Genomic DNA, 26,169 nt, shown 5'->3' with positions numbered 1-26,169 from the left:
ATAATCTAACTGCTGCACCCAAGAAGAATCCCGCAGACAAATTTCCAAAGAATCTAGTAATGGGTTATTCAAATTAATTTCAACACAAATTCTAGCATAAGAAATAACCTTTTTATCGAGGGATTGATGTGCGATTGCAGCTAGCTTCCCCAAGAAAGCAGCAATTTGTTGAAGGATGTCTTCACGCCAAAATTCCAAGGGAAGATGAGGCAAGCGAACCCAAACTAGAACTATTGAAGGGAGATCCTCAGCAGAATTAAAACCTGAATTTATAGATTTATAGATTTACATTTGATTAAAAAATCATGTTCTCACACTATATTCTATGTTCATTACCATTTATTTAAACATTTTTATTGGTTTATAAATTTTTCTAATGTTCAGCTATGCATTTTTTTGGTTTCCTTTCATTAGTAAACTTTGAAAAATATTTTTAGTTCCTTTTAGATCATAAAAGATAATCCTACTTTAGTTTTTTTTTTGGATTCACTAAAAGCCAATTTTTTGGACATGTTAGTTGAACCACACTAACACAAGCTATGTCATTTAGGGTAAGCTTTGGTCAATTCTTGCACATCTTCCTTTTAAATTAGTGTTCCTATTTGTTGTGTTTTCTACCACCAGGAACTAACTGTAAGCCTATTTTTTGGACATATTTTGATAGATACAACACATTTTATGTTTATCCCTAATTGATGGAGAGCAACCTCTGCTCTAGCTATACCAGAGAACATAGAGAGGAATATGATTCCACTGAGATAATATGGTTTCAGTGTAGAGAAATGGTATGCTACTATGTCAATTTGGAATGCATTTCCCAAACACTGAAGGTGCTCTATCATAGATGACACTCCCTGGATGTGATCTTTTTAAAATCCCAATACTAGCTCTATCTCGTGAGGCTCTAGAGGGGCCATCTAATCTGGCCCCACCCATATCAAGTTGTCCTTCTTGCATATGTGAAATATGTATGCCTTCTCACTCAAAGATGGTTTACCATTAGATCTTTTAACTATTGACCTGAGTTCCTGGCATTGTACATCACTGGCTCATGAGCCACATATGAAATTCAATTTTTCCCTATGATCTTAGGAAGGCCAATACTTCTTTGTTTGAGGAAATGCTTCATGAGTAGTCATAGGAGGTTGAGGCAATAGATGAAATCTACCTTCTATTGGAAGGTTGTGTATATAGCCTCTTGGTCTCTTTGAAGCTAAAAAGTACTTGGAGTCAACAAACTCCACCTCTATACCATCAAAATTCTAGGATATAGTCTTCCAAACATCCTTTGGTGCAATGCAAACATTTTTGAAATAAAAGAATGGAGGCCCTTGCATAAACTCCTTCAATTGCTTGGAATAGGCTTTTGCAAGATAGCTAGGAACCCCAAAGCCCATTAACCTCTTATGGACTAAAGGGGATTCAGTTTCCAAGCTTCTTATGATAATATCTTCCTTCTTTCTTTTATGAAATTTACTCCTACATGCCTCTCCATCTTGTTTCTTCTTTCCCTGGAGATGAACTCATTATTATATGCTTATAATTAAATTAACCAAAATGAAAAATAGCTGTAATAGTGTTGAAGAACATGTATGATCTTAGAGCATGGAGGATAAGTGGGGTTACTTGATTGCAATGGGGAACATGGATTCTAGCAAAACTAACAAAATTAATAGCATGGATAATTGTACACACATTTAAAAGTAGTTGTAAGAATGCATATGTTTACATTGTGATAATAACATTATAACATGTCATTTGTTCCACTTGTTTTGTGTATAGAAAAGAATGAAACTTGGTACCAATTGTATGTAGCAATGTGAGAGAACTAGAGCATTTATAGAATGAATAAGGGAAGCTTTGGATAACATAAGATGGGGAATCCACTTTTAGCAAAGACAAGGGCTTCATAGTGATCTATCACACAGTTGTCATTATTGTTGTTGCTCAAATATTATATGAGTTCAATGGCTGTTTGGTGTGGATGGACACAATTTTGGCCTTGTCGATACAATTTTCTTGTAGGACCAAACTTAGTACTTTGATGGCACTCAAATTTGAATACTTCTACTTATTCCTATTATTTTCAAAAAGTTATGCAATTCCAAAAAAGAGCACTTCATTTAAGTCTATATCTAAAAGTTTGGTTTATGGAAGATGGAGGAAATTACTAAAAGGACAATTTGTAAATATCAAGTGGTAATTTGAAATTATTGGATCCTATTAGGGTAGGTTATAATGGCCAAGAAAGTTTTGAAACCATCCAAATGATAATGAAGCTGTAGATTTTCATGAAGGGGGGTTCTATTGATGACAAATGAAATTTGATATCAATTGTTAGATGTTTGCTCTTCCAAATGTAGTTATAAATTCTTATGCATTGAGAGAATCTTCCAACATATATTTAAGGACACGAGCAAGTTGAATTGGATAATGTGAGGAATCAAAGACATCCCATAGTGAATTGGATCACAAGTAGATTGTATTACATGATTCAGGATAGCTACATACCAAATTACAAAGCATAGTATAGAGAAAGTGAGAGCATTACATAAAAACCATGCTAGGCAGACTATGATGACTACCCAACTAGTGTGGTAGAAGTATTCAAAACTCAAGAATAATTGAAAGATAGAAAACACATCGTTTAAATTTATTAGATGTGTAATTGTTTTAATTAATCTAAAGAAGCTTAAAAAAATGTGTGATTTCCTTTTCCAATTAGTTGTGCCAATCTTAAGGTTTATATAGTAAAATTTCTGCCTCTTTATAGCTTGATTGTTTCTTTTATCTTCCTATTTTGATTTCTGAATATAAAACTCAACAATCATTTGACTGGAAATTCAAATAGTATGGTTTGGATTAAAAATAGTTTGAGAGGTAATTAGCACAAGCATAGCATGTAGATGATAACCGATATTGATTTGAAAAATGTTTTGTATTTGAGTTGATTATTGAGGATGCTAACCTTATATTTATCGAGGATAACAATAGATGAGTTGACTCAAGCTAGTCATTAGGTAGTGATGGAGCGATTCGGGGAGAAGTGAGCTTGCACAACTAGAGAAAAACAAGTTATTGAAGATAATCTTGTTGCTACCTCTTTTATGAATAGGATGGTTGTAGCTACTTTTTTGACATATGTAGAACATGGCAGGTTCCAACATCTTTGAACCAATTTTGGGAGGATTAGTTCTTCTCAATTTTGTACCTTTCTTGTTGATTCTAGCGACATAGATTTCTAATTCCAATTTTGTATACAAGAAAACAATTTGATACATAACGAACTTTTCTTTTATATCAACTTTCAATATCTTATTTTAATTTTTATCTCTTCTTGTATGCATGTTTGTATGGTGGATGTAATTGATTAAATTTTGTGTTTATTTGAAATTTGATTTAATATGGAATGCATTATGAAAAGTACCTTTTTAGATTTTTTTACCCTAAGCTTCTCTATTTTTTAATGAATCAAAATTATGTTTTGTTTTGAATAGGATTTTACACAAAGCCTACCCTATGTCAATTAAATTTTTTTTCAAGTCTCAAAACTATTGATGATTTCCGTATTTCAGCAAAAGGTTTGTCTAAGATATTTAGATATAATAATGTACCTAAATTTTTTTAATACTTGATAAAACACAATAATGATGTCAATGTTTTGAATTATCTATAAATATCATTAGGGATCAATTTGAAATATAGATCTCCTCATCACCTTGAGAGCAATGGTCATATAGATAGAATTGATCAAGCTTTGGCATATTTATGATGTATTGCATGGATAAATATACAAGAGAGAAAAATACTTTCTCTTAGTAGAATAAGTTTCATTATCCTACCCTTGAGATGACACTTTTTGAGGCATTCTATGTTATAAAATATAATATTTTTTAATTCATGACATGACAAGAGATCATTGGGTAAATGTGATTAAAGTAATGGAGGGACTCAAACTATTAAGAAGAGTTTAGCAAAGAAAATATACAAGAGAAGAACTTTTAGATGTTTTGCAATTAGTTAACAACATTTTATCATGTATCTTCAAAAGTTCTATCATTTGTACCATTTTAAAATGGATGCCTATAGCAGTGTTGTCTAGTTTCTGGGAAAAATGGTCCAAAAAATTACTTAGCAACTCTATAAAACAAGAAAGAGCATCTGCTTCTACATGGACCTATGTAGCAGCCAAAGTGATTGTAATTAGGATACAATGAATTACAATCAAGATCTACATATCAAGTGATTTAAAGTTTTGAATGAAAGTCTAGTGCACATGCTTTGACTAAAATATACATTATAAGCAAGCAACATTGATGTAAACTAGTTTATAGCCTTAACTTGAAAAATCAATTTTTTTGTGCTTAAAAGTTCTATAGCCTACAAAGTTAGAAAGTATTCAATTGTGCAAGAAATCAACAAGAGGAAAAATAGTTAGTTGTGTATAAATAATCCTTTGAAGTAAATGGTCTAAATTGGCCTCCTAAAGTAGACATGTACATTCTCTTTTCAATAGATAAGCAACATGTACACATTCTTTCAATGCATTCTATTATCATCTACAACTAGCCATCTAAACACTACATGTTTGTCATTAATGATTTGAGGCATCTTTTTCCTGCCAGGTAGAGGAAATGGAAAACATCTTCTGCCTCAACCAGACTACTTATCTGATTCTATTAGTTGAATCTACTTCTTTCAGTTAGTTCTTCTGAATGGTAATGTTTCATGCATGTTTCATCTACATTTTTGTGTTTTTATTTATTGAAAATAAATTTCCACCTATTGACACAAAATAATTTCAAATCTAGAGGAATTGCAAATGTGTTTGGGCAAGTGTTTGAGTAGTTTACATCATATAGTATGACTAAACTGTCAATATATTTAACTCTCCCATAGTTGCATCTAGATACATTCCTGATCAACAAAACAATTGAGGGAAGATTATGTCTAAAAAAATGAAGGACTTTGCTTGAATACAAGCAATGAGAGTTTCTATATTTGTTTTCCCTTGTAATTTATTAATACGCAATGATTTGTATTTCATATTTTTCATATCTCACAAAAATTGGATGAGCATTTTACTTCTTATATAATGTCAACTATGCACAAAAATTTATGGTATACTAGTAATCTGAGGATGAGTTCCCACTATTATGGTTGGATCATCTTCCTTTCAAAAACTAACACTGATCACACAACAACTACAACATAATTTCTTAGTAGGAAAGGCCACTGATGTGGGACCAGTTATGTGCTAGTTTCTCAAGGACCTGCCACTACTTGTTTTCAATGCAAGATACATGCTAGAAGCAACAACTTCTCATTCAAATGAAATGAGACTACAAACTAACATCATTAGCTTCTTGCATATTTTTCTAGGGCATGTGTTAGAAGACATTCAACAATCATTTCCACAAACTTTCTTTTGATGGTAGATAAATGTAACATGGAAATAACATCTACTAGTGTATTTCTATCAAAGCAACCATTTCACTAACATAGGCTTGATGATAGAAAAAGGAGTGGCTTATTCTATGTGTCATCATATACAAGAGTCTAACGATTGTGTAGTGGTTGTGTCATTTAATTACATTTTAATATTCTAGACTTTGAAATTATATGTGGTAAACCAAGATCAATGAGGTCATTCCCAATGGATCAAGGGTTGACTTTTGGTCTAAATATTTGTTTAGAATAAATCCATCCTACTTAACTACCAATCATGGAAAGCCACACAAATGCATGATAGGTTTGTGAGTCAATATCCATGATTACAAGGCCAATTCTTCACCTATTCTAGCATAAGCCTTATTGTAAACAAAAGGAGGAAAAAAGAAACAAAGGAAATAATAGAAATGAAGAGTCTCATGCTCAACATATATCCTCTTGTAACTTAAATAGAGCTTTATAAATCATGGATCACTAGTCCACAAAAGTAACAATGATTAAACACATACGCATTAGACCTTCATAGACACAATTAAGAGTTGTACTTTTGAGAACAACCATCTAAAATGCAAGACACATACACTTAGGTTCCTTTGTTGATTAATAAGGAGTCAAAAAGTGTTATATATATGAGACTCAATAGCTCATTTACATGAAATGGATTCTCCATTACAAATGGGCACAATGATGTTCACTTTGGGTAGCATAGATCTCCTTTGCTAATTGTTGGAGCACCTATAGGATGGGTGAAAGGTAATTAACCTTGAACTTCAAATCTATTTTTCACATATGCAACTAATGGGGTTGCATTTCTTGAAAATGCTTAAAGCATGGCCACTGAGCTTTGAAATCTTTTCAAAAGCCGTCCATGATATTGTCAAGATTTGGATATGAAACAATTCAATTATTTTTTAATATGCATCTCTTGGATTATAACTCAAAAATTATACTTGGTATTTTTATTTATAAATATAACATAATAAAGAATTGTAAATTTTTCTATATTATTCAGTTTTCTCACTTACACACAATTCTGAAAATAGACTTATCATGATTTTCTACTATTATCGTCTTCTCTATTTCCAACTATTTTTACTTGAATGTTTGTCCTTGATGCCTATACAATTTATAGGTTTTTTTCCAATAATTTGATAGGAGGAAGGTTGTTCATCTTTAAGTCTCTAAATTTCCTTGGAGGGGTTTTGTTCACTTTGGCTTTAACAATTATGTGCAAAGTCACATAATATTCATTCCTAATAGATGCTCATTTTCTTAATGACTTGATTTCTCTTTTATACTATTTGGTGAAAGATTCACATCCATCCCCGCCCTTGGAAATTAAAATTTAATTATTTGGGTAGCACCACCTCCTGAATATTGTTAGTGCTAGTTTTATAATATTATTAACAACATTGGCTTTTATGATATGGGTGTTATTTAAACTTCAATCACACAGCAAATGGTTTTCATGTGTTGGAATGTATGGCATTTTGGTGGGGGCATGACAATAAATTGTTCCCCCATGATTGTGAACAAAAATTGTCAGAGAAAGTGCCTAATGTGAACATGCACACACAAACAAACAAACAAAAAGTGTAGTATAGGAAGAATTGAAAGATTATATCGATAGGTTCCATACATAGATGGTGATTTTAAATCCCAAAAGAGAAACAAATGCATTCTGAAATAGATGATGTTATATTAATGTTATGGACTTATAATTTTATTTTTGCTTCAATTTAATCTTATTATTAATTTTATATTTCTTCGTTATATTACACAATTATTAATTTAGTATCAAACCTTATTTTGATGGGGTCATTACAGTAACTGCCTCTTGAATTGTGCCTAACGTCAGCGAGCTAGTTAAATCTAATCCTTTTCTATTATACCTCTCTGGGGATCATTAAATGTGCACTTGTCTTTTTTTTAAATAGAAGCTATATTATGTAAATTAGCTTTTACTTTCCCAAGAGTTAATATTTATTACTGATAATGTTTGTTGAATGTGACTTTGTATTGATTTATGCTTGTATAGTGGCTTAGTATGGTTTAAATAGTATAACTCGCTATCAAACTTTAATAGTTTCAATGGTTCCTAAAATGTATGAGAGTGAAAGGAATTAATTACTATTTTTCTTTGAGGTTCATGGTTTCAATGGTTCCATAGCTGCATAGGCATAAGGTTCATTTAAAGTGATCCAATGTTTCACTCTATCTCCAAACTCTTGAAAGCATACTTCAGTGTAAGCTACAAAGTCCTTCCTGCATTGTTAGGAACATACTCTCTTTTATGCAAGTACAATGATCAAGAAAATAAATTAAAGTTTAATAATTTGCAAGTGTTTCTTACACAACAATTTGAAGCATTTTTTTTTAGGAGGGCTGTACATATTGTGTTTCAAAGAGGCCTCGATATTTTAGCTACGAGGAGCACATATGTTACCACTTGCATATGAATGATAATTAAAAGTAAATGTCCTCACAAGGCCTCTCCAAGGATGGCTACACAAAATTTTTCAAGGTTTTTTCATATTGACACAAGGGGTAGGTAGATTTCTCAACCCAAATTTAATTTTCTTCATACTAAAGCAATGCAATTGGGATTATTTTAGACTTTTCTTGCATACTGACATCTTGGGTCCTATATTTTTGTAGAGGGCATCTAGGTTCCCAAATAGAAGAGCATAATACTCACTTCAAGAACCTTATTTGAAGGTACAAATTTAACATCTTTGAATAATTTATTGCACTTAACTATTTAAAATATGTATTCTTGCATTAGCCATCTCCAATATTGAATCACTACACATAGGCTAGTAGGATGTTTTGTGCTTTGATACCACTATAGGATGCTACACTATTTCATATTAAAAATCTTGTAACCTGAAATCTAAGAAATTTTGTCAAATAGTTTGCTTTATTTTACCACTGTGAAAACCCAACTAATTTGTCCTTCAAATAACTCCATAGTTTGTAAATATCTAGGCCTTCTAGAAATTATAGAATCATTTTAGTTACATTTGAAAACATTAATAAAAAATTTCCATATGTGTAGATATAAAAATTAACTACAACATATCAAATTTATTTGAAGTTATATTTTCCTGTGAAGAAAGACCACACTTGACAATATGAACCTAGAACAAAATAATGAGAGAATGGCTACATTATGGTGTTAGTTCTGAAGAAAATCTAATAAATTTTATTGTCCTTGCAAAAAGTGTAAGGGCTTAAAGAATCAAAGAATTCTAATCATAAAAATCCAGAGTCATTATAGGAAACATGGTCACATTGAAGGGGGCTACAATTTTTGTCCATTTCTGAATGTGGATTTCCTACTAGAGGAACATGGAGGTGTGAATATCCAAGTTGAGGATAAAACTCCCATGGAAGAAGATGATAATGTGCTAGAGGGCATGATTGAAGAAGATGGTATTGGGGTAGGTAATGAAGAGGCTTACAATGATGGTACTAGCCAATCTTATAATGATGATGAAGATGGTCTTGATATATCTTTACTTGAGAAGGCACACGAGCCCTTATACGAAGGCTCCCAAAAAACTCTACTCTCGACTATAGTGTTGTTGGTGAACTTAAACGTTATGAATGGTATATCCAATATAGAAATGTCACATATGCTAAGGTATGCCATTTTTGTCATTTTTAATGTTAGCCTACAATTACTATTCATTATATTAACAATGCATATTTGTTGTTGTAGGTTGATTAGTGAGTTTTTCTTACCACCATCAAACATTTTTCCTCATTCGTACTAAGAATTATCTAACATTATGAATCATATTGGAATGAAGTATTAGACAATACATGCATGTCCCAATGATCACATTCTATATCATAAACAACATCAATTTTCAATAGAATGCCTTGATTGTCATATTAGTAGATATCGATCAGATCAAATAACAAAAAAAGTGCCTCACAAGGTTCTTCGGTACATTCTCATTATTCCACGTCTTCAAGAATTATTCAGGTGTGCTAGCTTGACACAATTTATGGATTACCATGCATTCAATAGAAGTCAGGATGACATTATGTGAATGCCTACTGATGGATCTACATTTAAAGAGATAGAAGAAACATGGTTACACTTTAAAGAAGAACCTCATAATCCAAAGCTTTCATTGGCAGCAGATGGTGTCAACCCATATGGAGATATGAGATCTATTTACTTAGTGTGGCCTATTTTTTTTTAATAAAAATTACATTCATCCTTAGATGTCCATAAAGAGGGAGCACATAATGTTGTCAATGATTGTGCCAGGTGTTTTTTCATTTTATAGTTATCTAAATTAATTTATAAATAGTGCATGAAAATGGTCATAATAATTATGTAATGTTTATGTTCATTCAATTACTAGGTAAATACCAAGTCAAAGATATGAACGTGTATATTGAGCCCCTAGTTAATGAGTTGTTGAAGTTATGGAATGGCATCACTATGTATGACATCTCTAGATTGATAGGACATCGACAATTTCAATTTCATGTAATGCTTGTATGGACAATACATGATGCCCCTGAGCTATCTCATTTTTTTGGTATGTTATATTGTTAAGATCACATATTTTTGGTCTGTTATAGTGCTTACACATTACTATCATATGCTTAAGTTATGCATGATAATTTTACATGATCTAATTATACATGATCTTTTAGGTCTTCAAGTAAAGGGAAAATGTGCATGTCTAGTTTGTGGTCTGTTGTGGTCTGGAGATGAAATCTTGTCATTCGAGAACTTTAGGAAAGTAGGTGTTTGATGAGTTTAGACACTTTCTCCATAATAATAATAGGTATCAAATTGCCAAAAAACATCTTTTTAATGGGAAATAAGAGACATCATCAAGGCCACAAAGAATGACACCTCATCTATGGAAGTTTGAATATGATCAACTAAATCATCAAGGTAATGTCCAATTTATCATCCAAAGTTTAAAATTTGTATTTTGATATTGTCTTATATTTACTAATGCTGTAATTGATACTTGTGAAGGTCATCAAGGTATCAATGACCAACTTTCTAGAGGAATGAAAAGTTATCCTACTCAATTTAGTAGGTTACCGTACTACAAGGATCTCCCAATCATGCATTTGTTTGATGCTATGCATATTGGAAAAAATGTAATAGAGACACTATGAAAAATGTTGGATGGAAGGCGTGATAGAGAATAAATTGTCAAAATTTGTACTGACATTCATGAATCCAATCATGCACTAAAAGCTTTCATTGAATCAAATAGCAATGGGCACTACATAAATACAAGTGCCCTTCCTTGGTTATTAATGGAGCAACAAAGTGATGCATTAAAAGAAGTCATAAAAAAGGAAACATTTTCAGTAGAATTTGCTACAAATATAAGCACTCTTCTATCAAAGAAAGGTGATTTTGGGCGAGGGTTGAAAACACATGATTGGCATACCTTCGTCAAGGTAAGTCATGCTTTCTATTTATAGTATATTTGTAAGATTGAATGTACTACATATTGCATTATTTAATAATATATTGAAATGATCCTTTTTTAATGTCTGTAGTTCATCCTACCTCTACCCCTTCCACAATAGTTTGACAATAGTATTAAACAAGTTATATATGATCTTGGAAAATAAACGAGGTTAGAAGTGTTTTTTCTTATATTTGTAGCTCTTTATCTAAAATCTATTGTATAATTTCATTTGAAATCTTGTTTATGTGTTTTTGCATGTTGAATCTCTTTTAGGTGGTTATCATCTAAAGAAATTGATAAAAAAGATATAAAATATTAGAAGAGAAAAATTCTACAGCTTATGTGTGAAATGAAAAAGTGTTTACCTCCAACCTTTTCCAATGCTCAAGAACACTACCTCATACATCAAGTTGAGGAGATTGAATTGTGTGGACCTATACAAGCTAGATCAATGTGGATGGTTGAGAGACACTTGAAATTTATGAAGCACCTAGTCTGACAAAGAGCACATCTTGAGGGTTCTATGATAGAGGGATATATGATATACTAGACCATGATGTACATTAGTGAATATCTTCCAAAGTTTGTAGCAAATATCCATGTAGATCGTGTTTGGGATCCCAACTCTAATGAAAAATTCAAAGGGGAGTACTTGACAAGAAAAGGTAGATTGAGGATGGTGAGAGGTAATTATAAGTTATTTTTCTTGTAGTTTATTAATTCTTATCCATCATCAATAATTATAATTTGTTTCTAACTGGTGCAATTGTCTTCTTTATAGTTGATCATGAGTGGGATGCACTACATCAAACAATCTTGATTTCATGATGGTATGGATTAAATAGTCTTGAGAAAATGGTTGCTCATTAACATGGGATGATGTTGCATCATTGGTTAAAGAAGCTCATCATAATGGAGATCCCAATGTTACACCATTGGTATTTGATCTAATATATGGCTTAAGAGATGTATGAATAAGATTACTAATCATGAGACATAAGTTTAATATCAACTCACAGATCAATGAAAATAATCTTGACATGTTTGAATAATTTTAGGTCAAACACCACAAAGAAATGTACTACCATGGCTATAAATTTTGCACAAAAAAGTTAGATGAAATGAAGAAAATGTGTGATTTTAGGATAAGTGTTGTCTTCACTATCACCAATATGTCATCTAGAACTGACATACAAACTCAACTATCTAAAAATTGATACTATGGCATTTTGGATGATAAATTTGAGTGTGACTTTAATTCATTCAAAATAGTTCTATTTGTTTTCAAATGGTTCAGGTTATGACTGAATTGAAATGATCCTAATAGGACTATTATTGAACATGATAGTGAATTTACTATGATTAATACTATGATTAATACAAGGTCATTTTAGCTAGTCAGAGATAAGACATATGTTCTTCCAAGCCAATGCAAGCAAGTGTTTTACTTTGGTGTTCCACACAAACTAGGTTGGTCATTTTTTGTTAGACATGACCCAAGAGGAAGGCCGGTAAAGTATAATGTGATCGAAGAAGAAGATATTGAAGAAGCACAAGAGGAAGTAAATGACTATTAGGAACAACAGTTACCTATTGATGAAGAAGAAGAAGATGGTGATGATTTTGATCATGCTGACGATAACGGTGATAATGATCATGATGATGTTGATGATGATCATGATCATGGTGATGAAGATGGTGATTATCATGGTGATGATGGTTATGATGATGATGGTGATGAAGATGATGATGATGGTAATGAAGATGGTGGTGGTGATGACAATGATCAAAGTGACAAGTACAATGATTGTGATGATGATGACATGGATGAAGATCATGATGATCAATAAAATGTCCAAGTAGGATCAATGTCAACTATGATGGGTTCATGTACGACCAAATTTTTCTTTCCAAACCATATGTGCACATATAAACATTAAGTAGAATATGTTAAATATTTTTTTAGATATACACATTAGTTACACTAAATTTTTAACTTAAGAAAAATGATTTACATATACAATCTACATTATTATTATTTTATTTTTCTGGTAAGTCTATTACTTTAATTTTGTTGTTGATTATTAAGACTTACTAATTTTTTTCAAAGGCTGATATGGATGCACCATCTCAGACACCTTCAATAGAGGTAGACATTAATTATTGTAAATTTTAATGTTAATATAGAAACAAATGTCGTATTATTATTTTCTTTTATTTATGGCTTTGGAGCTATTTTGATGAAATTTTACTATTATTTGATGTCACAAATGATAGGAAAAAGCTAGAATGATCACTGATTAAATGCGATCTAAAATATGGGCATCATATCTGCATGAAATCACCCTTATTACTGACCCTATGTTCATCACCTAGTAAATTAAGCAAAGATACACTGATGAACTTCTTAACATTGTCATCGAGGGTGATAGAAGTGAGGAGAAAGAGGCACTAAGAACAGAATTGGATTGTAGAATCCAATCTTTGAAGGTAAGCAGTCATTCGACTAAAGCAATAATAGAAGTTCAATAGATATTAATATTTTATAGTATCTTATGGATCATGATCTCTAATTTTATGTGTTCTTGTATAGACATATGTGCTAGTTGTGACATCACATGGTGAACATGGTGAGGGTTGTCACGCACAACCTTCATGTAAGTAACACTTTGCTTGTTTTCATCAACATTATAACACTTACCTTTTTTTTGTGGACATTTATAGCTAGTATCCCATTTGATCTTTATCCATTGCAAATTTCTTTGCTAACAATATTGTATTATTTGGCTCATTATGAAGTGTAGAATCCTCCTTCGACTGGAAATCCAGTATTGCCTCATGCATTGTCGACAACAAGGACCATGCAAACATCCTCGTCTATGCCCACTAGAACTGGTAAAACCTTGTTTTGCTAAATTTTGTAATGTGCTCTATTTTGTAATATATTTCTACAAGTTGATGAACAATGAAGTATCATACCAATACTTAAATGATGTCTACAGAAGCTTGCATACACACACCATGCATACATACATACATATACCCACACATAGAGAGACATGGAGATAGGCAGGGAGGTATCCTTTCAGTTTTGTCCTATATACCTTTTCCTTATGACTTCTCATTTGCACTTCCAACATTTTTGGGCTCATAACCCTTGACTATTTCTCCTTATAATATGTTGGTACAAGAGCACACTTATATTTACTCATCCCAAACAGATGGGCTACAATGCATATTACTACTCATGTGATGTAATTGTCTATTCCTATCTCTAGTTGTTGGTTTCACATGAAACATTTAATCTCTACATGACTTATCATTTTATAATTTTGTTTCTAACTTTGTGTTCAAATTACCAATAAGAATAAAGCCTTGTGTTGTGTCATCCACAAAGATAGCCAAGATAGATTTTTTTCAACCCATCTAATTATATGCATAATTCACAAAATTTTCACTTGTCCTTTTTCTTAACTTTTGTTTATTGCATGTATAACTACTCTTCTACATTCAAGATGCTAATCTTACATCAAATTGGTGAACAATCAGATCCAACTTAGAAGCTACTACTAACAATGTTCTAAATGATGCGAGGAAAAAACATTTTTGGCTAGTAAATTTCTTCAATTTGATTATATCCGTAAGTATGCATATGTATTTTCATTTGAAATCTATTCTGAGAAAATATACAAGAGTTTCTAAGCTTGATTATTCAAGAATGCGTTGTATCTTTAATCCAATAGTTGTTTGGCTATTATTGATTGCACCTTTCATAGTCTTTGGTATTGTCTTCTTCTCAACCATTAGGTAATAATCTATTAATCTTGATTAGGATTGGACCATATAAATGTAGAAGAAATGATAATAGACTAATTCATAGTCAAAAAAACTCATGCATACTTAAAATAATAATAGTAGTTTGTTTGTTGAATCTTTAACTTTTACATTCTTATTGTCATTAATGTGCTTTTCAGAATGCTACCATGTACCATTGACCAGGACCCTCTTGCTACTATTTGTTGAAGAGTATTAAGATTATATTCTATAATATTCTATCCTTTTCCTAAATTTTATTCATTTAAACTTATGATTAAGAGTATCGTAGTTTTAATTTATATCATGCTTAGTTTAAAATGACATTCATAAACTAATTATAGCTTAGCCAACCTAATTATAGATCACATCGCCAATGAAGCATGCTATGTTTCTTCATTGATTTAGATTCTTGTTGTGATAATATTTGTTTTTATTGTAAGAAAAAGAGGTGAAGGAAAGATGTTTGATATGTACTTGACACATGGATTCTATTGTTAGTAAATTAAAGTCTTTTATAAAGTTGATCATATTAGGTTAAGTTAGTCATGACCAATTTGAAACATTATTCTACTTGGTTCGCATTATAATTTACATTTTTTTCTAGGCAGCAAATTAATTGGTCATATTAACAAAGTGTGACTGGTGGCATCTCTCTATCATTCAATTCATTTGGTGTCTACTTTAATTATCATGATGTTTTAGTTGATAAACCAACAGAGAGCAATACTTTTGAAGCTGATCCATTTCCTGGAGTAGTCCATGTGATTATTACTAGTTCATATGAAGGGACATTATTGCTAAATAAGAAAACTATGGTTTTGTTAAAAGAACAAAAGCTTCTAGGTGCTTTAAAATTGTTATTATTTAAAGTGTAAATTGAGTTTACTTTTACATTACTCATTTTGGACTGATAATCCTTTATGTTTTTTTAGGTAATAATGTTTTCTTTGAACATCTATTTCATATGACATTGAGACTATTTGGACCCACCATACGTAAAAGGTATGTAGTTTGAAATCATTGCTACATTATTTTTCTTTCTTCCATTTATTGTAATATATTAAAGTTATTGATATAACAATCTATTTGTTTTTTAAAAAGTGGAATTTACAAGTTGTGGTATTAAAAATTAGTTAATTGCACCTTTTGTGGAGAAATTTGGAAAAAACATTTTTGACACTAGCCTACTTCTCAAAAGAGCATCAACGCATATAAAGATTGTGAGGGATCAATATAGAAGGGCTTTAAGGATAACCCAAAGTATGATTGTCCTCCTATGATTCCACCAATGTAGTGGAATGGAATAATAGAAGATGCAAAGGAGAAAAGGCTATGTGATAATAGAGTAAATGAAGCAGCATAGGGCAAGAAAAGGTATGTCATGATAGTATTAAGTACATTTTAATCATGCACTAATTATTGATATTTTTAAATATATAATCTAAGATGTTTGAAATTTTTCATAGTTTGCAAGACACATCTATGGCTACAAAAGTGAGACTAGAAAAGTTTGGCCAATACAAACTAGGCTTTGGTGGCTATGTGAATCTCTAGGCTTGACTTGTAAGTAGGAGCAATGAAATTTCACATTTTTTTAATATAATGTTGCAAAAAATTTTGTTTAATGAAACCATACATGGAAAACTAACCATATTAAGAAAAAAATACAAGGCACAAAATTCAATGTGGAGGTCACAGATGAAGATAGAAATATTGCCTTGAAGCAGGGCTATAAAGTCATGGTTGCATGCCTACGTGAAGAATATGTAAGCCTTGCCCAAGAATCTAGTGCACCAAATGATATCTCACAGGTAAATTGGTCAAATAAAAAGTAAATGAAATTGGATAGTTGAGAAGATTCTTTTTTGGTATTAGTTTTGAATGTAAATTAATTGCATAACAATGTGCATAAAATTTTACTGTAGCCTTCATATCCTACCATATAACCTTCTCATGACAAAGGCCATGATGTACATTATAGTGGTGGAGGTATTAATTTGCTATTGGAAATTAATTATGCAATTGTGAATACAATTTAACATCTTCAATTGCAATTTCACATGTATTCTTTTTTTGAATATTTTAGAGCATGTTGAACATCATGTTGAAGGAGTGGAGCATGTTCCAAGTGTTCAACATATTGATGTGGAGGTGGATCAAAATGTTAATGTACATGATATGGAATTCTCAGGTAAGAAAAATGCATGTTATGTTGTACTAGTACTTAATTACAGACTTGTGATAGTTTTAAAAAAAAAAAGTATGCCAATTTATCCCATTTACTTGTTCTTTCAATAGAGCTCCCTTTAGTGCAGCAACCTCCTACTCCTCCAAAGAGAAGGAGCCTGTAATTTGACATTACACTTGCTAGAAGAGGAGGAGAATGATGCAGATATGGATGCTCCTATGAGCACTTTTCTTAAGAGAGCTCAGAAAAACAAAAAGAAGAAATGTTGTTATAAAAACCGTCTTTGATAAAACTTGTTGGATAATGAAAGAAGTTTGTTTTAAGTAATTATGTATGAATGATGCATATTAATACTGATTTTTATTTTATGTTAATGAATATTGTCATGTGCTAATGAAGTCTTGATTAGTATTGTGTATTAATAAATTTTATATCATATTAATGAATGTTATATGATTGTATTGAATGAGTGTTATAGTTCATAAATGGATGAATGAATGAATGAAGTATGCAACTAGATGATAATGGGTACTTTAGGTTGATGTTAGGGGGAGGTGGGTGAGGCTAGATGAGCTTCCACCTTCACATGGTTGGCCTTGTTAAGTACATAGTATTATAGTATTCTTGAAACTAGGTGAAGCTCAAACTAACATAAAATGGACACTTTGCATGTGGTAGGTCTAAAATGATCTAGGACTACTACTACCCATAACATGAATTTGTGAAATACATTCTGATATCACCAATTTCAACACTCTATTTGAAGTATAGGATTGGCCTATAGTCTTGGCATGAATTTTGAGTAATGCCTTAGTCCCAATCCTTATTGAGAATCTTGTCTTCTAGCATATCTTTGACAAAACCTAGTGCAACTTTTGACTCATGAGAAAAGTTGACCTTTACTCTTATGTTGGAGACATGACCACACACTTTTAGTTTCTTTCCCTTTCTTGAACTATACACTTGCTCACCATCCCTCAGAAATGGGTTTAGCATCAATGTTCCTACCAATCCTCCTTAATTGATGTTTCAAACATGCCTCATGTGAAGTGTAAAATTTTTAGATATGCCTCATGGCAACAATTTTAGGTTCTTAAAAAATAGAATGACTTAACACATGCCTATCAACATGATCATATCTAACAAACTCATGGTGCCTGAAAACATAGGTGTCTTTAAAGATCAATACGAGAACTTTGAATTGACTGGAGCTTTTTATTGACTGTAGATGGTGTGTCTTTAAAGATCCATGCAAGTAGCAAGACCTTTGAACTAACTATAGAGGGCCATTATAGGTTCTTGAATGATTCCTTCATTAGCAAGATAATGTTCTACATGATCGGAGGTCACTTGCAATGTGAAAAGCTAATAGAATCAAATTTCTCCCTAACCCAAATGCTTATTCTACATATTTATTGAGCATTTAATTCAGACTATTCCATTTATAAATTTCATTATCAACACCATAGTCACCTTCAACTATTGGAATTTTCTAGTTTTGAGATTATGTCAAATCCCGCTAGCAATGCTTCCTATTTCACTTCATTGTTTGTACTTATACCAAAGAATAACAACCTTCCATAAATATCCTTCAATTAGAGCAATTTTCTAAAGTTGGAAAAATGTTCATTTTTTAGTGTTTTCATTATGGGGAGGGGTGAAGTGAGTTTAACATAGAATGAAAATGTGATATGGGATTTATGTATGGCTACCTACAATGTTTGATATTTTATCATTTTGTTCCCTTTATATATTTACATTATTAGGGTAGATTTGGAAAAGTCATTGTGGTCTAGCAATTTAGACTTTTGAGTCCTAGTAAACTTGTTATTGTTGAATATGACAAATAGGTGATAGCTACCCTGAGAGAATTTTGGTTTGAGTCATCAAACTTGATTCCTTGAATTGACTTCACCAAGAAAAATGAGTGGATTGGTATCAAAATCCTCTCACATAGAAAGTTTCAAATTTTTTTAGATTAACTAAATTGGGCATTGAAAATCAATAGGTTTATTTTTTTGATAAATGCAGGGAAGCACTCTTTTAATAGGTGAAGTTTGCATGAGATTGGGAACATACCAAACCCATATAAGAAAGTGATTTCAATCATTGGTTGAACTTTGTCTCCATTTGACAAAGATAATATGATCCCCTATTTTAGCTTCGGTGATGGTTTGTACTTATAATTTTTTTTACATTAAATAAAATAGCTTTATGAAAATGCATTACACATAGATATAGGCTATCATGTGATGCACATGGCTGCCATTATCTTCTTTGGAATTATAGATGTTATCAAATTTTGGTCTTTCTGTAACAGTTCAAGGAGTTGTGGATAGAAACTTTTTTCAAGTTTTGGGAACCTTGGGATATGTAACTCCAGAATACCTTGTAGATGGTATGCCTCAAATACTAGGTTGAGCTTTCCAATTATGTTTATGGCATATTCGCTTCCCCAAAAAGTCATATCCTAGGAAAATAGATATAATTAATATTAATTTTCTATGCTACGAATGCCCCCATGACATTGATTCACCTCTACTTAGATAATTTTCTTTGTACAACCAATGACAGAATTATCTTTGTGTAACCAATGATAGGGAAATTGATGGGAAAAAGTGATGTCTATGGATTTGCAGTAGTTCTATTAGAACTGATTACTGGAAGAAAGCCTATAGACAAATCTATGCCAGAAGGAGGCCAATCTCTCATTATGTGGCTATGGTTTATCTTATTGCTTACTAATTACATATATTTTATCAATAAAAGGTTGAAGTCAAGATCATTATTATTATGTGTTGTGATCAATTATCATATAAGATACTCAAAATTTACCATTATGTTGTAGGCTCTTTCCTTATACAATGTATTGTTATTTATTGGGCATTTATAACAATATAAATATCCTTAACTTTTTAAATTCAATTTGAGATTAAAATACAACATTCTTTACCATGGTTTCTCATTATTTCTTTAAATTTTCATTCTTGTAGTTATATACTATGAATAATTCATTCATTTGTGGATAAACCTATTTAAGATCCATACACATGCTATGTTGTTTGAAACTTGATTCCAAGCTTCATGAAGAAATCATCTATAATAGACAGTTTAGTTTGTTCAGTTGGGTGTTGCACTCCCCTGAAAATCACAAAAACAAACATAGTCAAAACCAAAAGGATAGAACAAAATAATAATTTAGGTTGCTTAAGGGGGAAAAAAAGAGAAGCAACAAATCTTACAGAAAAATGCTTCTCACACTATGAAATAACAACAAAGAGAAACCAACTTATTACTTAGAAATCCTATAAAAAGTCATGAACACATGAACTGCAAATATGACAAGATAAAATAGAAATGATCATAAATGCAATATAAGTAGATATATTCTTAGAAACACATTAGAAAATCATGCAATGGGAGACTGTCAGATTATGCTTGGTGACTTGGCATTGGCAAGCTTGGATGGCATTGTCTTCAAAGTTTAAATATATTGATCTTCATGAGATAGGCATCCTCCTTTACATTAAAGAACTTAACGTAATCAAATAATTTTGCAATTTTTGAGCACTAGGCTAAAAAGGAATATTTATACTATATGACCATTTTGTTCAATGGCATACTATCTATGTCACATGGGCATAGTTATGAGAAGGGTATTGAACATAGATAGAACAATCTTTTATAAGACCCCAGATACAATACAACTAAGATACAACATATGCCAAAAAATAGACAACTGTAGACCATTTGATTAATTCAAATATAACCACTTCCTCCCCACCCTGCAACACACCAAATCCACACACAAGCATATCAGATATGGATTCATATATGAATTAGCGCAGCTATCTATTTGTCGGACAATGAGCTCTCATATGGACCATATCACAAGCTATCCATGTGTCAAACAAATAAAACATTAAAAGAAAGAAAATTTTTTGCAAAAAAAATACATATAAAGCCAAAAAACCAAACAAATAAACAATAAATTGTTATATAATATAAGTCTCACTGACAAAAAGCCTCACTAGCAATACAAGAGTCTTACTAACTACAATTAGGCTACCAAGCCCTGCCTACTACTCAAAGAAGAATGATTAAAACATAGAGGGATACTCTATTTCATTTCAAAACAATAAACTTATTGTCTCATATTTGTAACAATATGCATAATCTTCTTATATGTATTCAAAGATTGCGAAGAATGAAACTCTATAATTCACCAATATTACACAAAAGCCAACAAAGTCTCTCAATGCAAAATTTATTGTAACCTTCACAAACTTCTTTCTCCTAAAACATCAAACTCATTGCATCATATATGCAAAGATAAACATTTTAAATTTAACCAACAACTGAGTTTTCAAATTCTGCTAACAACAGTTGACCATTGGAATTTGAAAAGAATGAACAAATATCCATTCAACTTCTATCAATAAAAATTAATAGAGCTTCTATTGAAACCTTACATGACCATGAGACTCTTCAACTACTAATTTTTGGAATTTGAAAATAATCAATGGCTATCCATTCATCTTTTGTTGAGAACTATTGGTTTTGACTTCAATGGAAAATGCATCATGTGGTAAACACATTGTGTTTTCAACACCATTGACAACCATCCAATGATCCTATCTTTCCATCACCATGTCACCATATTGCCATGAACAATATTGAAATATACTTTTCACATTGTCTTCATAGTGTCATGAACAGATTTGAAACACATAAACACTACCCAATAGTTATCATCCTGATAAGGTGGTATAGCTAGTGAAGGCATTCTAAACATCTCACAAACAAAACTTTGAGATAGCACCTTTTAGCATCAATGAAAAACATGCCTAATCTAAAAACATCAACATTATATCCACCATTGTTATTTGTTTTGATAAATTGAAAGCCATTGATGCTGCCAAGCACAACCATATTGTGCCAAGTGCCTTTTTATCAAGGACCCTTCATCTATCATATTTTTCATCTTTTTTTATTGTCCACCAAATGATAAAAAAGGATCATTCTAATATAGATACTCTTCAATTTGAATCTTTCATAGCTAATAATTTTTTGCCATTAGAATGCAAAAAGACAAATTGTGCAAGGTGATGCCCTAACCCTCATAGGATGGTCTCAAACTAACATGTATCATACTATCCTAACCACTAGAATGCAAAAAGACAAAATTTGCAAGGTGATCAATGTACTTGTTATGATTGAAGGAACACTAATTATGAGGTTTGGTTACAGCAGTGAAAAATCTGCCTGAACAACATTATGTTTTTATGATTGGGATAAGTTTATTATGTTAATCTAATGCTGAAACATCTTTCATTTAGTTGAAACTTTGTTGGAGAGTCATATAATGAGAAAGCCCTAGTTAGATGAGGGTTTTTAAGAGCAATTTGGGGCTTTCATAGTTATAGGGTATATGAGACCAAATTGGTTGTAATTTCTTTTGATTGGGGTTAAACAACAACACTGTTAAAAGCTTGAGGGCTAGAAGCCACATATGTAACACACTTGTTTTGTAAAAGTGGGGTCAAATAGGCCAAAAACTAGTGACAATCATCTATTGGGGATAGTTGGTCCAAAACACCAATATCTAATTTTTAGATATGTTGAAATATAGCCAAATGGGTATCAAAATATGTGATTATGAGAGTATTTTGGGACATTTGGGAAGGAAAAAAAATGCTCACTAGAGACTTAATTGCAAATTAGGCCGAGTAGGACAACAAGTTTAGTTACCAATGAAATGAACATCTAGAACTTTGAAAATAGAACTTCACTTGAACCACAATGAGTGACAATTCCACTTCCACTAGCCATGTGTTGTACAACTATCTCATGTAAAGAGATTTCTAGCAAATTGTGCAACAATAATATCTATGTCAATACACTCAAAGGTCATATCCCAATTCTTTGTTGCCTCTTCATTATAATCAAGTTTCATATATGACAAGAGATCCTGAAAGTAATAGAGATCTTGAATATTCAATTGAATTTATCTTTCCTCTAAATATAGATGTATAAACTATCAATGTTGGAGCTCTATTTCTCATCATAGATTTTGAGTTTTTGATCACTTCATGTATAAATCTTTTAGGCTCTAAAGAAATTTTTGGATGGAGATGCCATGTATTAACATTAGATCCAAAAATAAATAGAAACCATGCTGCAAACTTGGTGATAGAGAAAGTGCTATTAAGGAGTGTTTAAAAGGATTGGTAGTGATTTGGTTTTGATCAATCAAGTATGCTTCATGTGTCTAGACTTTGTCTACTCAGAATTTAGCTCTTGTTTATGGAATATTATTATTATGAGCTTTATAAGTTTATGTAGTTCATTTCTCTATTAAAAATTACTATTACATTTTGGTTTTCTTTGTGTTGTACATAATCCAAATTAAACCCATTTATTTTTTACCACAGGGCTGCATCAGCCTTATGCTCAAAAAAAGAAGAGGAAACCTTATGTTATAAGATTAGAACCACAAGAGCCATAGGAGAATATTGAAGATAGTCATGATGTGCCTATTAGCATCGTGACTATCTTTGGCATTCTCCTATGGCTCTTGTGGAATATTTTTTTTTTATTGCAGGTTATAGTAGTGAGCTTTTAATATGCTTCATAGATGAGATTGCATTATATGAGATTCATTACTACACTCAAGAATGGGCTCATCTTCAATCTTTATAAGATTGAAGATGAGCCCATTCCTGACTGTAGTAATGAATCTTAAAGCTCCTTCAGCCCAACCATATCATGTCCTTCGGATGATCTTTTTGAAACTACATCAACATTGTATCCTTTAGGTGTTTGATTCTTCATCTTTCTTCTTTATTATTCTACAAAACAATTCTTATGGTTTAAGTTTTTCAGCATCAATTTGTAATTTTATTCAAAAATTTGTATATATCTTTTCTTGCCAAACAGGGTTGCTTAGATTTTATGTAAATGTCTTTTCTTTTGCAACTTGGACTTGAATTCACCACCAATGCTCTTTATACTACAGTGGGGGTGGCCATATTGGCCTTTTTTGTTCAGCTTCTAGGCTCTTCTATTCAGAAGGGGATCTTTGCTGGAGGTTTTGAAATAGTATTGTTGACTCTAGTTGGTCATGAGGTAATTAATATTACTTTATTCTACCATCAAAAGGGGCTCTACCTCAGCTATGGTGTATTGTTAATAGTTTGTTCAAGTGTTTGATGTTGTAATGTGTGCTTTGAGTTTTATACTTTAGTTTATACCTACCAACAACAAGACTACTTCATTAGAATCATGAATAAGGAATGCAGAGGTAACCTTTTATGGGTTTTCGCTGAGAAAATGTTGATATTAAAGTAGTGGGTCTTCTTGGCATTTTATGCAAATTTTTTTGGTGTAATTTAAGATTTGAAGAAAACTATTGAAATGTTTCCTATCCTTCCTATTTTTTGCAAATTAAATATGAGATTCATTGTTACTTGACTCCTCTATAGTTTTCAATAACCACTAGGATACTAAGAGAATATCTTCTTTGAATGTTGGTATCATGATGCAAACTTGCTATTATAGGTAATGTGCTTTACATGTTTTCATCAAATAAAATATCACAATAAACAGTAAATGGTCTCCATCTAGGTTGACGTCTGGTAAAAATCATAACATTGAGATTGTTATTTTGCATTTGAGGAAACTCAACATTGGTCCACTTATGTGTGTCATGAATGATATTTGCAAGGTCTCTTCTTTATTCTAAAGTCCCCCAGGTGGTTATTGAATAGCCTTTTTTCCTAATAATTTCCTCATGGTCAGTGATTTATGTGAAATGTTAGTACTTTTAGAATCAGATTTTTTTTATATAGCTTATGCCTGGTGGAAGAAACTAGATTTTGGATATGATACATGCTTATTAGCTAGGAACACCATACTAGATTTATGTAGGTAGTTAATAGAGTGAGTGAAGCTATGAGAAACTCAATCCATGATTCCAAAGCACAATTCTACTTATTGGTTTTAGTTTAGAGAATCCATTTTACAATCCAAATTGATTATATAATTCACTTGCAGGCAAAGGTTGGACAAGAGAAAGAGTTTAGAGCAACTTTGAAAACCCTTTGAGGAAAATATTTTGATGTTTTTTTCCAAGGCAACTGAAATCAAGGTCTTTGCTAATTTTTGTATAATATATATGTAATTCTAAGTTAGTTATGCTACACAGATAGTTTAAATTTTAAGCTTTGTGTTAATTATCTCATCTATTAGAAAATAGATATCAGCTTTGTCAATAAAAAGCCTATCCACTATTTTAAATTGAATGGTTTGTAGAAAGAAGTTGTTTGAATTGGATACCTACTGAAGGTCCCTGATCTGAGACCACTTCATCTATAGATATTGAATCAAAGCATATTGTCAAAGATGCTCTTGATAAAGTTTCTTAAGACATATCTATTTTTCTTGCATATCATCTTTGTATTATGAAAGTTGTAGACAATTGGCTAAGCTCCACCTCCCAGTAGCTACATAGGTATTAAGATTCATATTTCATTATAGTTGGAGAGATTTTTATTCTCAGAAATAAATAAATTTTCATGTGTCAATATAGATTAAAAAAACAACACAATAACTGATTTTAAATTTCTTCTTTTCATTTTCATTTCTAGATTTTTTAGGGAGTATTTTAGATCACTATGAATGTACCTATTATAGAAAAGAAGACAAAATAAGGCAATTAATTTTATATGATAGAAGAAAAATAGACGTATTATGATCATAAAGTAAAATAAAAGTCTCTATCTTGTTATAGAGGGCCAAAATAAGAGTTCTAACCAAATTCACATTTTCTTTTATGGATTGTATAATATGTGCTACAGCTTATGTTCATTGCCTAGTTTGTGCATATCTAGCAACCATGGCTTTTGATGACCACATTACGTTCAGGCATCTTGTCAAATAGTTCACATGACTTATCTATGTTTCCATTTTGCAAGCATGTCTAATTTAAGCAATCGATAAACTACAAATAATAAACTATGCAACAGAATGGGAAAGAATAATATGTTCTATTGACATACCTAGGAACTGACACTATGTCATGGGACTCAGCCAACAATATATTTGTACCAAGTTTAGTGCACTATAATGGTATTGTTCATACAATGTTGATATTTACTCAAGAAGACTATTTTTATTTAGTTTTTTATTTTCCAAGTTTCCTTTTTAGTTTGATTTTGAGCTAGTGATGCTTGAGACTCAAATGCCTAC

At 31.5% G+C, this 26,169-nt stretch overlaps 1 pseudogene; it reads right to left on the bottom strand.

The window, feature by feature from the left end:
* Positions 1 to 542: 542 nt before the first annotated feature.
* LOC149552798 (DNA (cytosine-5)-methyltransferase DRM2 pseudogene) overlaps positions 543 to 26,169 on the bottom strand; it is a 59,943-nt pseudogene continuing 34,316 nt past the window's right edge.

Source organism: Cupressus sempervirens, chromosome 6, assembly GCF_028749045.1.
Source record: "Cupressus sempervirens isolate cs-2001-9-10 chromosome 6, ASM2874904v1, whole genome shotgun sequence".
NCBI lineage: Eukaryota > Viridiplantae > Streptophyta > Pinopsida > Cupressales > Cupressaceae > Cupressus > Cupressus sempervirens.
This window is presented reverse-complemented; position numbering and strand designations above follow the sequence as displayed.